Genomic DNA, 14,860 nt, shown 5'->3' with positions numbered 1-14,860 from the left:
GAAAAAAATGTTTTTCTTAATTTTTAAGCCAGTTGGTTGGGATTTTTTTTATTTGACACTTAAAGTGCCCTAATTAATACAAATTAATGTACTAATAAAATAGCAACTGCTCAGTAATGGCCAGTGGGCAATTTTAAAAGTACAATTGTAGAGTACTGTGTGCTACCTAGGTAGGGTGCTAAGAGTTTTATATACAGTATTGCACTTAATGCCATAGCAAACCTAGGAGGGAGTTAGTATTTTTTTTTCATTTTTATTTATTTTTGAGAGAGAGAGAGCCTGCAAGCTGGAGAGGGGCAGAAAGAGACGGAGACACAGAGTCCAAAGCAGGCTCCAGGCTGTGAGGTGTCAGTATAGAGCCTGATGCGGGGCTCGAACTCACGGACTGTGAGACGAACTCGAACTCATGACCTGACCCGAAGTCGGACGCTTAACCGACTGAGCCATCCAGGCACCCCTAGGAGGTAGTTAGTATTAACCCCATTATATATATGTAGAACTTGAGGCTAAGAGACCAGCACATTTTTTAAGCGTACAATGTTTAGTCTACGGCCCAGCCAAGATCCAATCACGGCCTCTCTGCCTTCGAAGTTACACAGTTGTTTAATCTTCCAACATTGGTTTTCAAGTCCTTGAATTTAATCTAGACCAGAGTTCTTTTCACTAAAAAAGGAGAAAAACGATGAATGAAAAAAAAATACCTTGCAAGACAGGGATCCAAGGCACTGAGTGTTAGTCCAGATTCAGTGTGAGGAGAGTCCTAATCCGAATCCTGTGTCCTGACTTCCCCGGCCTGCACATTTCTGAGAAAAAGAGTCCGCACGCTTTCTGCTAAGTCATGGCAGCTAGCCAAGTCATAATACAAAATACCTGAACAGGAAACCTAAGCAAGCGAGCACTCAGGAAATAGGTCCCTGGAAACAAAAGGTCCAGATGTGGGGCAAGGTTGATCAAGCAGCCAGGGAGCATTATCAGGGACAGCAGAATGGAAGGATGAACCCGGAGTGAGTGACACACTTGGTGGGAAACAGAAGGGGCTGGGGAAGAGCCCCCATGGCCCACGACCCTCTTCACAGTCCTGCTATGGCAGGAACCTGAATGGTGCTAGTTTAGAGGGACTGCAAAGAATCACAATCCCTAAATCACACTCTGCCTGCTAGGAATACCAAAGTCATAGTTTTAAGACTTTGAGAAATGTAAAAGATGGGATGCATTATGACAGTGTACAAACACCATAAATCCTTTAGAAAACTCTTCCCTTAGTCACTTAACGTAAGTGGAGGTTCTGAGAGCTGTTAGCAGAGAGAGAGAGAACTCCAGAGCAGGAGCAGAGAACAGGAGCAGGGAGAGGGGAGGGGCGATCTGGCACAGGGCAGCATGCCCAGGCTGGGCTCCAGGAGGTCAGCTGCACTCGCACATCCTTCTGCAATGACACACTCCAGGCAGGCTCACCAGCAGAACGGGCATGAGGCTGAAAACGCACGTTTCTGTTCCTAACAAGTACCTTTCCTAAAGAAGGTGGGCAATAAACTGGAGTGAGTCAGCTAGTCAGTGAAGACACATCACCAATAGAAAGGAAGGCACCTAGAGGGTGGGAGCGAAGGAGTGTCTGTGTGTGTGTGTGTGTGTGTGTGTGTGTGTGTGTGTGTGTGTGTTGGGAGGTGTGAGCCAAGAGACAGAGAAGGAAGAGCCACTCTTCCCCCCTCCGATCCCAAAAACCTACAAATGACACTAGTTTGGGTAGAACTGCCTTCAGAGATAGGGGAGGAGACAAGAGAAATCTAGGCATGCCTGACTGAGTAAAAAAAGCAATAAAAATTGCATTAGCTATGGAGGACAGCATGGAAAAATGCAAACAGTGAATTTGCTGGGGATGGGGGTGGGGTGGAACTGTGAATGATTTTTTTTAAGTCTGTTATTTCGAAAAATACCTTTTTCAAAATGACATCCTGGGTCTGAGAGTCAGGATTCTGTGTGCATAGGCCCGAGTCCCTGTTCCTGGAATTGAATCCCCGCTTAAGAGGCTGGTGGCACTTTAAATTGATCCTGAGAACAAAGAAGGGAGACTTTGCCACATTTTAATGGCCTCCAGCTGCCGGACCAGCCCCTCCGGGGGCCTTAGCCACACCCTCAGCGCTCTGCTCTTCGGGCAGGCTGTGCTTCCAGAGGTTTGACTGTCTCTGAGTTAGATTGGCTCCCTGGAAAATGTTACTGCCAGTATCACCAGTTGCGGAAACCAGCCTGCCTTTGGCACAAGGAGCCTTGCTGGCTTTCCTTTCCATAGACTCTCCCGTGGGATCAAGCCACGCAGCACTGACCTGGGGCCACCTCTCTTCTCTGCAGCGGTAGGGTGGGCAGAGAGACTCTTGAAAGGTCTGGGCTGCCTGGTCAAGAAATGCAAAGGCCTGACAGTCCCCCTGCTGAGCGGTCCATCCAGCCTCCGATCCCGCCTTCCAGCTTACCTTTAGGCGAGTCTGGTAGGGGAGGTTAAACAAAGCTAAACCATTTTCTAAATCACCAGCTTTGAAGGTCATTCCTCCCTTCTCCCAACAAGGAGAACCTAGATGTTTAAATTGCTTATCTCCTGTACTACTTAATTAAATGTTTAAAATTTAAAATGAGATGAAATAGTATGGAGGCTCCTCAGAGAAGTTAAACATAGAATTACCATACGACCTAGTCAGTTCCGCTTCTGAGTATATATTGCAAAGAATCGGAAGGAGGGACTGCAGATATTTGCACAGCCACCTTCACAGGAGCATTATACACAGTAGCCAAAAAGGTGGAAACAACCCAAACATCCACCAACAGGTGAGTAAACAAAATGTGGTGTAAATATACAATGGAGTATTATTCAGCCTCAAAAAAGGAGATTCTGACACGCCACCACGTGGATGGACCTTGAAGATACGGTGCTCAGTAAATGAGCCGAGCACAAAACCATGAATGTCTTATGATTCTACTTTTATGAGGTACCTAGAGTCGTTAAGAGACACAGACAACAGAATGGTGGTTGCCAGGGGGGCAGGGAGAAGGGGGGAATGGGGAGTTATCCTTAATGAATGGGGAATTATCCTAATTCTGCCTGACCTTTTCTTTCTGTTTTTCTTTTTTTAAGTCTTTAAGCCCTTTTGCTCTGTCCTTTTCTCCCCTGGGCTTGTATATATTTATACGTACCTTTGTTAACGCTTACTACACTATAAAAAAGCAGTTTTTAATGTTTATTTATTATTCAGAGACAGAGCAGGAGAGGGGCAGAGAGAGGAGGAGACACAGAATCCACAGCAGGCTCCGGGCTCCGAGAGCTGCCAGCACAGAGCTGAATGCGAGGCTCAAACTCACGAACTGCGAGATCATGACCTGAGCCAAGGTCGGACGCCCAACCGACTGAGCCACCCAGACGCCCCACGCTTACTAATTATAACGTGATCGTCGGCACACGTAGTTAGCCCTTGAGTTCCCTGATCCACGGTCCCTGGACCATAAGGCCACGAATGCTGTGCTCCCGTGTCAGATGAGAGCCTCACTCTTCCAGGTGTGGTCTACAGACCCTTAGCACAACTAGCATCACTTGGTTGGAAGCTTATTAACAACGAGGACTCGGGGCGCCTGGGTGGCTCAGTCGGTTGAGCGTCTGACTTTGGCTCAGGTCACGATCTCGCAGTTCACAAGTTCAAGCCCCGCGTCAGGCTCTCTGCTGACAGCTCACAGCCTGGAGCCTGCTTCAGATTCTGTGTCTCCCTCTCTGCCCCTTCCCTGCTCATGCTATCTCTCTGTGTCTCTCAAAAACGAATAAACGTGAAAAAAATTTTAAAAAAAATGAGGACTCCCAGGCCCCACCCCAGACCGATTTAATCAGAAACTGCCTTTTCTAGGCTCCAGGTGATCTGTATGCACATTCCAGTTTGAGAAGCCCTGGGTTAGAAGCTAACGGAGGTGAATGGTGAGCATGAGCTTGAGTTTATGAAATCACATGCCCTTTTTATGGGGTCTGACCCCATACAAGGGGCTTGGTAGCCTCTGGAAGCACCTCCTCCCATCACTCAAGCTGGCTCTCATCTGGCCCACAACGTTCCTTACGTTATATAAGAAGAAGACAGAAATGAGCTGCGTGGGGAGGAATCCAGCCTGCCTGGGCGGGGCTCCGTTCAGCACGATGGAACAGTGATGCCCTTCTCAGATGAAATCTTGTCATCACAGCAAAACAGGCGTGGTACGGTCCCTAGCATGGTGACTTCTACATTCCAGCTGACTGTCTACTTCCTTCAAGGAAGGACGTCAAAGATTTGTGTGATTTTAAAAAAAATTTTTTTAATGTTTATTTATTTTTGAGACAGAGAGAGACAGAGCATGAATGGGGGAGGGGCAGAGAGAGAGGGAGACACAGAATCTGAAGCAGGCTCCATGCTCTGAGCTGTCAGCACAGAGCCCGATGCGGGGCTCGAACTCATGGACTGCAGGATCATGACCTGAGCTGAAGTCGGAAGCTCAACCAACTGAGCCACCCAGGTGCCCCAAATTTGTGTGATTTTTAAAGGCACTCAACAAACATGTGTTAAGCTTGGACTTTAATTCCTTCCTTTCACAGGAGAGCAAACCAAAGGCTCAGTGAGGTGGGAGTTGCCTGAGCTGTTTTGCCTCCCCCGAGGATCAGGGCGAGAGCAAAATTGTCAGCACCTGCCAGGCTAATGAGTTGTTTTTTGGTTTCTGTTTTAAATTAACTAATTAATTTATTTTGAGAGAGAGGGCACCCACATGCGTGCATGGGAGGAGGGGCAGAGAGAGAGAGAGAATCCCAATTCGACGCGGGATCTGAACCCACGAACCGTTGAGATCATGACCTGAGCCGAAATCAAGAGTCGGATGCTTAACCGACTGAGCCACCCAGGCGCCCGTGAGTTGTTTTGAAATATTTGTTCAACATTTATTTAGTGCCTGTCAGAGTAAACTGATCTATTAATGAAAATTGCATCTAGAAACAGATTCTCTTGTTCGTTTACACCCACTGGCCAAAACAGACTCTATGTTTTTGCAAAAAACTTGGCACAATGTTGTCCTCTCTTCTGATGTTCTTGTTCTCGATTCAGTTTTCTTTCACGATTTTCTAAACAAGACAGCTTCATGACAGGAATACGAAAGGGTTTAAAATTTCAACAAAAAGAATTAGATTATTCAGCCTTAGTAAGTAGCACTATGTTGCCCTGTTGCCTTTCGGAATTCATTTAATTGTGACTTTTGGTTTGGTTGCATCAAACACGTGTATGTGGCATATCTGAGCATAATCCACAGAGATACTTCAATCTGGCAGTGTTTTTTAAATTTTTTTTAATGTTTATTTATTTTTGAGAGACAGAGACAGAGAGAGGCAGAGCATGAGTGGGCGAAGGGCAGAGGGAGAGGGAGACACTGAGTCTGAAGCAAGACCCAGGCTCTGAGCTGTCAGCACAGAGCCCAATGTGGGGCTCGAACTCACGAACTGTGAGATCATGACCTGAGCCGAAGTCAGACGCTTAACCGACTGAGCCACCCAGGCGCCCCACTGGCAGTGTTTTTAAATCTATTGCTCAAGCGTGCTGTGTGGTTTCAGGAAAGAGACCAATGTTCCCATGACTTGGAGGGAAATCTGAAGGAAGTGGCAACCCTTCCCATTTGTAACAGTGTTGTGCTGCTACCCTGGGTAGTGGCTTGGTTGGATCTTCTTAATTCGGCTCTGACTGCAATTCAGATGCATCTGGGCATATCTGGAGGAGTCAAGGCACAGGCTGCCAGGAGACTATTGGCATAAAGAGACGGGGAGTGTTTGGACCGTTGGAAAAAGAGTCATCCCAAAGAGCAAGACCTATAGTCTCGTGTCAAGACCTCCCATTCTGTGGTGGTACCTCTGTTCGCCCTAGGACAACAGTAGGGGCCGTTGGGCTGTTCCCTGGCTTCCTCCCCTCCCCCTCTCCACTGTTGGCCCTGACCCAGAATGGCGGCTCGGGCACTGAGGACTTACTCCAGGGTTCCTCGCTGTAGGCGCAAGCAGCAGAACGTCACAGGACTGGTGGAAGCCAGAAAAGGAGGGGAGGAGAATGGAGGAGGCCACATGACAGCTGAAAGGGCTTGTGCATGAGCACACAAGAGTCTTCCGGGGGCCCCAAACATGAGTACGAGAGACTTCAAGGTTGACTGGAGAGCCAGCGATAGCACTTAGGAGGGTAATTCTATTCACATCCCAAAGCTTGTTTGTTCTGATGGCATAAACAATAAACTAAGAGTCTGGCGCTCTGCTTTCCCCTGGCTGGGGGACCGTTGGCAAGTCAGTGACCTCTCTAAGCCTCAGTTTTCTCCTGTGTAAAACATGGCCACCATGACTGCCTAACCCCTTCAAAGGCATTTTGAGTTTCATGTGCTACAAAGTACTTGAAAGTGTTTTCTTAACTATAAATGAAAGTAAGCTATTCTTGTTAACCGGAAGAAATGTCAACTCCCGAGGTCATAGCCTAAGGGAAGGGGCTGTAAGACGAGAGAGGTACCCAGGACTCCAATGTTAAAGATTTTATATTTGTGCCAAAAGAACTGAGAAATGATGTGAGATGGCCAACTCCAGGTTGTTGGCAGAATATCTGTGAACAGCGCCCCCTGGAGTTGGGCAACCCAGCAGCTCCGGCTCTTTGGCCCCCCCCCCCCCCCCCATTTTTTCATATTGTGCTGAAACTTGGCATAAGTTTGAATCACATACTAGACTTCATTGGGCAGGACTGTCGGTGTGGTACCTGTTGGGGGGAAGAAACTATGGCAGGTTTAGAAATGATGGACACACTTACCTGCAGGGTAATAACCCTGGGTGGTGGCCGAAAAATTTAACCCAAGATCTCCCAGACCAACATGTCATATCCTGTCTAGAAGAGGACTTTCCCAAGCAAGGAGAAGACTCATTCGGGATTCTGCAGGTTATTGCCATTATGTCATAGTCTTGGGCACTCTGATAACAGGCAACATACAGAGAGGTACAGGTCATGGCATGCACTGTTCCAACAGGTTCTGGCCACGCAAAGCAAGGTGGAGCCTTGGGTGGTAGAAAGCTTTCTGTGGGAAATTTAAATGGCCTGAGTTATGTTAGTAATCGATGTTAACCTCACCCTGGGGGATCCCATCACAACGGAAATTTTGGGTGTTTTCCCAGCTTCAGTAGGGAAAGGAATACGACAGAATGCTGTGCTAATCGCATTTGGACAAAAAGTCCAGAAAATGCAGCCTTCACAGGGGCCACTGGGGTTCCTGGAAAGCTCTTCGGTTCAGACACCTGAGGCACTTGGTGCAACAGGGGTATTCCTTTTTCCTCCTGGCTGGTGACATTGGCTCTGTGCTCCACTCCCTGGGCTCCTACTCGGTTCAGTTTTCAATCAGACAATCTTCCGTCAGCCATCAAGGTCCCTTACGGCTTTAAATCTCTACAAGTCTGTCGTCAAACATCGATTGTGCAACTAAGCGTTCAATGCACCATCCCTGGCACTGTGGAAATCATGTGCTTTTTTTCCTTCCCACCCCCGCCCTCCCAAGAGCTTATCCAGCAGAGAGGCCAATGAAAAAACTAGAGAGCATTCTCGTTTACTTAACATCTTCTGTTAAAGCACTGCGAGCAAATTATTTTTCCAGATAACTGAAGCTTACGACAGGGTGAGCCGAGAGAGGACTTTAGCTAACCTTGAGGTCAGGAAAGGCTTCTAAAGAGGTGCCCTCGAGGCTGGGAACGGAAGTGCCCGTAAAAATTCATTGAAAGAGGAATGAGGAGCGGAAGGGAATCCCTCGGGAAGAGGGAACTGCAAAAACAAATGCCAAGAGCCAACATGGGGTCTGAGGGAAGGTGCAGAGAAGACTGGGGCTGGGGGGCACAGCGGTGGAATGCTGCATGGGGGTGTGCACAGGGCAGCTGGTGCACAGGCGTGAGGCCAGAGACATGAATGGAGCCAGGGCACAAAGAGCTTTCCGTGCCTTTGGATACCAACTGGATCTTCATCTTTTTTTTTTTTTTAGTCTGGGTATAGCACAATTTGATTGATTAGTGGGCAAATGTTAATTGGCCCCTTACCCAATGGCAGATGGTGATAATAGTAATTGCTAACCATGAGAGTTTACCATATGCCAGGCATTACACTAAGCACCTGCTTGGATTGCCTTATTTCATCCTCGTGTAACAGGCATGAGTATCATCCCCATTCTACAGATGGGGAAATTAAGATTCCCAGAATTTAGGCAGCTTGCCCCCAGTCCCACAGCTTGTCTGGTGCCAACCACGGTAGGTGCCACAGATGATGAAGTATCTGGGGAGATGTTTGTAGAAGGGCATGGCAGTTTTCTGACCTAGCTTCAGAGGTGACACATCATTTCTGCCATACTCATCAAAGCAGTCACAAAGATCTATGCACGTTTAAAGGGAAGGGAGTGCGGCCTCACCACTAGATGGGAGGAGTGGCCATGTCACGTTGTCAGAAGAATAAGAAGGTTAGGAGATTCTGAGGCTGCTATGTTTGGAAAATGCCGTCTGCCAGGGGGCACATTGGGAAAAGGTAGGAGATTGAAGGCTTCATCTACTGCCCCGCTGAGCGCGATTGTGCAGTGCACCTGTTACAGAAACACATATGGCACCCTCAGTCCCAGCAGTTTCGCTTTGGAAGACCCCTGACTGAGTGAATTGAAGGGTAGGAATGTTTTCTGGATCCCCCCCATACTGTACCTCCTGGAATTATTTTTCCTTAAATTTTTTTTTAATGTTTATTTTATTTTTGAGAGAGAGAGAGACAGAGACAGAGACAGAGCATGATCAGGGGAGTAGCAGAGAGAGGAGACACAGAATCTGAAGCAGGCTCCAGGCTCCGAGCTGTCAGCATAGAGCCTGACGCAGGCTCAAACTCATGAACCGTGAGATTGTGACCTGAGCCAGAGTCGGATGCTTAACCGACTGAGCCACCCAGGTGCCCCTATTTTTCCTTTGTGATGCCACTGTCTTCTCACCCAGACTGGTGTGGCTAGGTACACAGGTAGTAATGATCCTTATGATGCTGATGCTCCATAGTCTAGAGAGCACGGGGTGGAGGGTGGGGGGCAGCTGTGAGTGGGGGAGGCAGTAACTATAGCTAATTTCTCCACGAGAGTTGATTATATCCGAGTCACCGCCTCTCCAGACAACAGTGGGCTCTGTTTCACTGAGAACTACGAACATATTAGTTACTTATTTAGGAAGCTTATTTAGGAAGGGGTGTCCTAGAATGGACTGGAATCTCTGCTGGTAAAGTGGTTGGAGGCTCCGTGTATCCAAGCAAACACGACCTCAACTTGCTGGTGTTCTACCAGCCTACACACAAAAGACAGAACGTGTTAGAAACAAAAACAGGGGCGCCTGGGCGGCTCAGTTGGTTAAGCGTCTGACTTTTGAGTTCAGCTTCAGGTCATGATCTCATGGTTTGTGAGTTCAAGACCCTCACGGGGCTGTGCACGGATAGTGCAGAGCCTACTTGGGACTCTCTCTTTCTCCCTCTCTCTCTGCTTCTCCCAGACTCACACTCCCTGTCTCAAAATATAAATAAATAGACCTAAAAAAAAAAAAAAAAAGCAAAAACAAAGAAAAAACTCCAGAATCTCTGGATAATCAGATTCATTTTACTGCAGCGGGTGGGCTGAGAGGTGAACTAGCAGGACAGGAGGTAGAACAGATAACTGCAGAGGACTTGGGGCGGTAGGCTAAGGTTTCATCTTGCTTAGACCAATCACTTGTACATCTCTTTGATCGTGCAACCTGTGAGTCTGACACCTTTCGAGCGCTCCTTGTCAAATGAAGACTCATCACGGCTATGCTAATATACGATGTATGCTCTACAACCTGTTCCAGACTAGACATCGAGGCAGGGGCCAAATAATTATCAAAGATAATCTAATAGATGTTCGGTTACCCCCAATTGATCAGTACATACGTGCCACCTTAGAGGCCACTGGCTCAGCCACCGGGAAAGCTTTGAAAAGAGTCTTGCTCCCTGGAGAGGCATGGCCAAGGTGGCATATGAGGACGTCTAAGCTGGTCGAGAAGAGGTGCGTGTTAGCTCCAGACCTGGGCCGGCCCTGGCCTCCTCTGTGGTTTTGTTACCAAGAGAACCTCTTAGTCAAGCGTGGACTCACCTGACTCCCTCTGTGCTTTTCACGTCTCTCCTTTCCCAGCTGTTCAGGGCAGAAATCCTCACTGCATTGTTCCACACACAGAACAAATTGCACCGAGTTCTCTAGACCTGCGGCATGTCGAATAAAGGAAAATCATATCTCAGTCTGTCAAAGCTTTTCCTTGATCCAGCCCAAAAAGATATCTGGTCCATCTTCCTCTGTTACCATGTGCTACAATTTCTCTCATGCCCCCAATCTTGATGGTCTCTTTCCCTGGCGGCGTTGGAACCTCGTGAATCACCCACCCGGTGGGCCAATAATGCTGCTCTGCGTAGGAGAATGTCTGATAAAATTGTGTAAGACGCATTCAGCCGTGCGAATATGCGCAGCCGTTGAATGTTAATTCTCTCGGCAGGCCAAAAACCATGCCCACCCGTCCGCCTGAAGTCATGCTCTGGGTTGTCTGTACCTCTCGTTTGTCTGTAAGCCTTGGCTGGCAGCCGGTGGGTGTACGTGGGCTCACATTTGCAAACTAGGCACAGAAAGGCTGTTAGCCTACCCCTTCCACTGTTGCTACCTTTTAGTGGAGGTGACCTTTTTTTTTTTTTTTTTTAACCTACCACGTTTAACTAGTTATTCAGAGTCCACCGGGGAGGTGGGCTTCTGAAAGGTGGCAATGATCGAGCCAGAGCCTTACTGGGATGTGAGGGCAGGGCCAGGAGTAGGGTGAGGCCAGGGAGGTGCCTTCTAAGATATGGTGAGAGCGACCATTTTCACCAGGGTTGAAGCGGAGTTCCAACCGGTCTAAACATATACTAGATCCTGAGGTTTTCCCATCAGTCCAGAGGAGCTCAGGCCAGATGGAGCTGGGAATGCAGTTGGTGGCGATTCAGAGTTTTAAAAGCCTCTACCTGAGGCTAGGAAAACGAAATAGGGATAAGAGAGGTTAAAGGAGCAGAAATAATTCACATCTCCTGCATATTCACACGCCGCACGGTGGCCCTCGGCAAGTAGACGGTGGCAGTTCATTTGAATTGTATGCCTGTGGCCTGTCGGTTTAAGGAGCCCCGACCTTTTGCGCTCTGGCCAGTGGGCCATCTGTTACCAAGTTAAAAATGTCACCCCTGCAAGTCTGCTGCTCAGCCCGCTTTGCTGGTCTCTGTTACACACACGGCTTCTGACGCCTCGGCGGCAACATTCCATTCCAGAAGGAGCAGAATTCCGTTCGCGCTTTCACGGCTTCCACATCCTTCCGCGAAAAATAGCACCTGATGAAAGCCTCCCGGCTCACACACCTCTGAGCTTTGAGGAAAGCTTGAGAGCAGGCCAGAGGTTATCAGAATGGCTCCAACTGCACAGCTCAAGCGGCTCTCCTCTGTCTAAACACAGTTGACGTGTTCAATAAAAGGAAAACATGGGAGCAAAGAGTGTTGTGTCTTTTCCTCTTGAAAATGGTGACAAGGGGGGCGCCTGGGTGGCTCAGTCGGTTAAGCGTCCGACTTCAGCCCGGGTCACGATCTCGCAGTCCGTGAGTTCGAGCCCCGCGTCGGGCTCTGGGCTAATGGCTCACAGCCTGGAGCCTGCTTCCGATTTTGTCTCCCTCTCTCTCTGCCCCTCCCCCGTTCATGCTCTGTCTCTCTCTGTCTCAAAAATAAATAAACGTTAAAAAAAATTAAAAATAAAAAAAAAGAAAATGGTGACATGGTGCAAATAATCTACATGTCCAAAATAGGGGACTGGCTAAGCGAATTACCGTGCATCGACTCGGAGGAGTGTTATGCGGCGATTAAAATAAGAGAAAATCCTGGGGTGCCTGAGTGGCTCCGTCGGTTATCTGTGTCTCCCTCTGTCTCTGCCCCTCCCTCCCCCCTCACGCTCTGTCTCTGTCTCAAAAATAAACATTAAGACAATTTTTTTTTTTTAAAAGAAAATATCCTTATAATGTTACATGAAAAAGCCCACAGAACACAGAATTATATGTTCGGTCTGTGAACTATGCGAGTGTCCGGACTGTGGAAACATGCGTATATAAAATCAAGAAAGTGATTTTAGCAGTCACTGCCCCCTCCCCCGCCAGTTGGAGCATGTTCTGAATGATGTTATTTATATAACGATATTGGTGCCTGAAAAATTTCTAAGCACTTTGGAAAAAATGAAGAAGGTCTGATGCACACGGGGTGGGGGGTGGGTCTGTGTCCACTCAGAGGCTGGAGCATGGGCTCTGGCTTTCACTGTCTGGTTTGAGACACTTGGCCACTCTGGAGCTATATGACCTTGAACATGTTCTTATCTCACCTGTCAGACGGAGATAAGAATGCTGTCTACCTCATCGGCAAATGGAAGTCTAAGTTAGTATATATCTAGGGCTTGGAAAAATCCCTGGCCCAGAGTGAGCCCTCCGTAAATATCAGTTCTCGTGATTATATTGTGGATAAGCCATACGCCCCAAGCCGCATCAGCCCGGGCAAAAAGCTAAAATCATAGAAATTTCTCTGGCTTGGCCATGACCTGGTCTTGCAAATCTTTCCTGATTTTTTTTTTTTTTTTGCCAGGAGTCTCCGGGGGTATTTGGCCAGCAAGGGGTCCTTGCTGCCTGGGCAGGCTGGCAAGAGAAAAGCCCTGGGTCACTAGCTGCGGGCCTACGGCCCACCGCAGAGAGGCTGGCTATCTCTTCCAAGGACAGGGAGGTGCCTGTTGCTCAAGCTGCAGCCTGGCAGCCGAGGTGGCGGCTACCGCAGATGCCACAGCTGGTGCCGTCTCCTGTGGATGCCCAGAGTCACCCGCCAGCTGCCCCACGCCAGTCTCCCCTGTGCCCTGCCACCCGGTCCTGGTGACAGCATGGCTTCCACTTTTTACACGCATGCACCCCACACACACAGCCCTTTCGGATGGAGGCAAGTCTGGGTGGCAAACACTCCGTTTCTCTTCACCCTGCCCCTCCTCTCCACCCCTAAGTCACTGCAAGGGTTGAAAACTGTGTGTGACAGATGCTCCTTTCTTTCCCTTGAGGCCCCACAGGCCTTTCTGCCACCCGCCTCCTTCCTACCCATGGGACAAGCCCAGACTTGACCACATCCCCACAGGAGGACAGTTCTGCTCCAGCTGGGACGCCATGCAGCTCAACGCCAGACTGACGTACAACCTGGAGAAAACATTGGGATGCAGAAGCGAGGCACAGATGCCTAGATGGCAAGGGCAGGGATGGTGAGAGTGGAGGGAGAGGGGGCGCCTGAGAATGCTGTTGACTGGACACTAAAGATGTGGGGATGAGGGAGGGAGGCAGCTGCTGGAAAGGAAGAAGGGAGGCCCCAGCAGATGCTAAAAAAAAAAAAACCAAAAAAAAAACAAAACCCAAAATGTGAAACTGGTTTGCACAAATCTTCTTCAACCTCCCCCAGAGTGTCAGGAAGACACTCAACCACTCCACCCCACCCCATTCTTTTTGGCCTTCCAATCTGTACAAAAAAGGGCGCTTGAGGGAGGGGAGGGGGGCTGTCCCTATGCGTGATTGTCTCACACACCTCATTCTAGAGGCAGACCTATTATCTCAAGTGATGCTTTCTTTATCCCTCGTGCAAGTGTGATTAGAAATGGGAACAATGTTCCTTAATAAAGGGGGAGGGGGGGACCCGAGGAAAATTGGATGTTGCGTGAAGGGAAGAAGACGCACGTAAAACAGCCCTGGTGGAAATAAAGTGCTCAACCAGTCCTGTATCCATTAAAGTAATAACATCGGAGCGGGCCAGGTTTATCACTCCCTGGCAGTCCCTCAGCGGGGGAGTGGTGGCTCTTTTTAAACATGAGAACAGAGTTGCATGTCGCTGCTCCGATGTGGAAAGACAGATCTCCTGGTCCCTCTTCCCCAGACATCTTCCCCCAACCCTGCGCACCCCCCCCCTCCCCAACCTTGGACTTCTCCCAGCCTCTGGAACCATCGCTAAAATTCATTTCACTCTTTAATTAGATTTCATGGAGTAAGGGATTGGGAGGGGTTTGGGGAAAGGCGTTCATATGACCTCTTTCTGTAGAAAGGGGTAATGCTGTTGATAGGGGAGGTGGGACAATGGTTGCTATGGAGACATATTCCCAGACATACAGACACACACTCATTTTAATGCCTATTTTTTTTTTTTCCAGCAGGGGAAGGATCCGGTGCCCTATTTTTAGTGTCAGATTTCAGCAAAACAATTCACTTTCATTTCATCACACGCACACTGCTGGGTTTTAAAGTAGGTCACATTTTCTAACCATATCAGGAGCTCAGATCTGTCTTGCCTGAGTAGTGCAGGGTTCCACAGAATCTTCCACGGAAGATTTTACTGATTGAGACAAAGATCTCAGACTTGCCTTGGCACAGCTTTCTTTCATCTCTGTTTGACAGGCTTTAGAATAGGCAGAATGAGGGGCGCCTGGGTGGCGCAGTCGGTTAAGCGTCCGACTTCAGCCAGGTCACGATCTCGCGGTCCGTGAGTTCGAGCCCCGCGTCGGGCTCTGGGCTGATGGCTCAGAGCCTGGAGCCTGTTTCCGATTCTGTGTCTCCCTCTCTCTCTGCCCCTCCCCCGTTCATGCTCTGTCTCTCTCTGTCCCAAAAATAAATAAACGTTGGAAAAAAAAAAAAAATTTTAAAAAAAAAAAATAAAAAAAAAAGAATAGGCAGAATGAATAGCTGCAGGTAAATTTACATTTTAAGGACGAATGCAAAAATGTCTATTCAGTACTAATAGCAAGG

The sequence above is a fragment of the Lynx canadensis genome, chromosome C1 (genome assembly GCF_007474595.2).
Source record: "Lynx canadensis isolate LIC74 chromosome C1, mLynCan4.pri.v2, whole genome shotgun sequence".
NCBI classification, from domain to species: Eukaryota; Metazoa; Chordata; class Mammalia; order Carnivora; family Felidae; genus Lynx; species Lynx canadensis.
The sequence above is the reverse complement of the archived record's forward strand: the minus strand, read 5'-3'. Positions refer to the sequence as shown.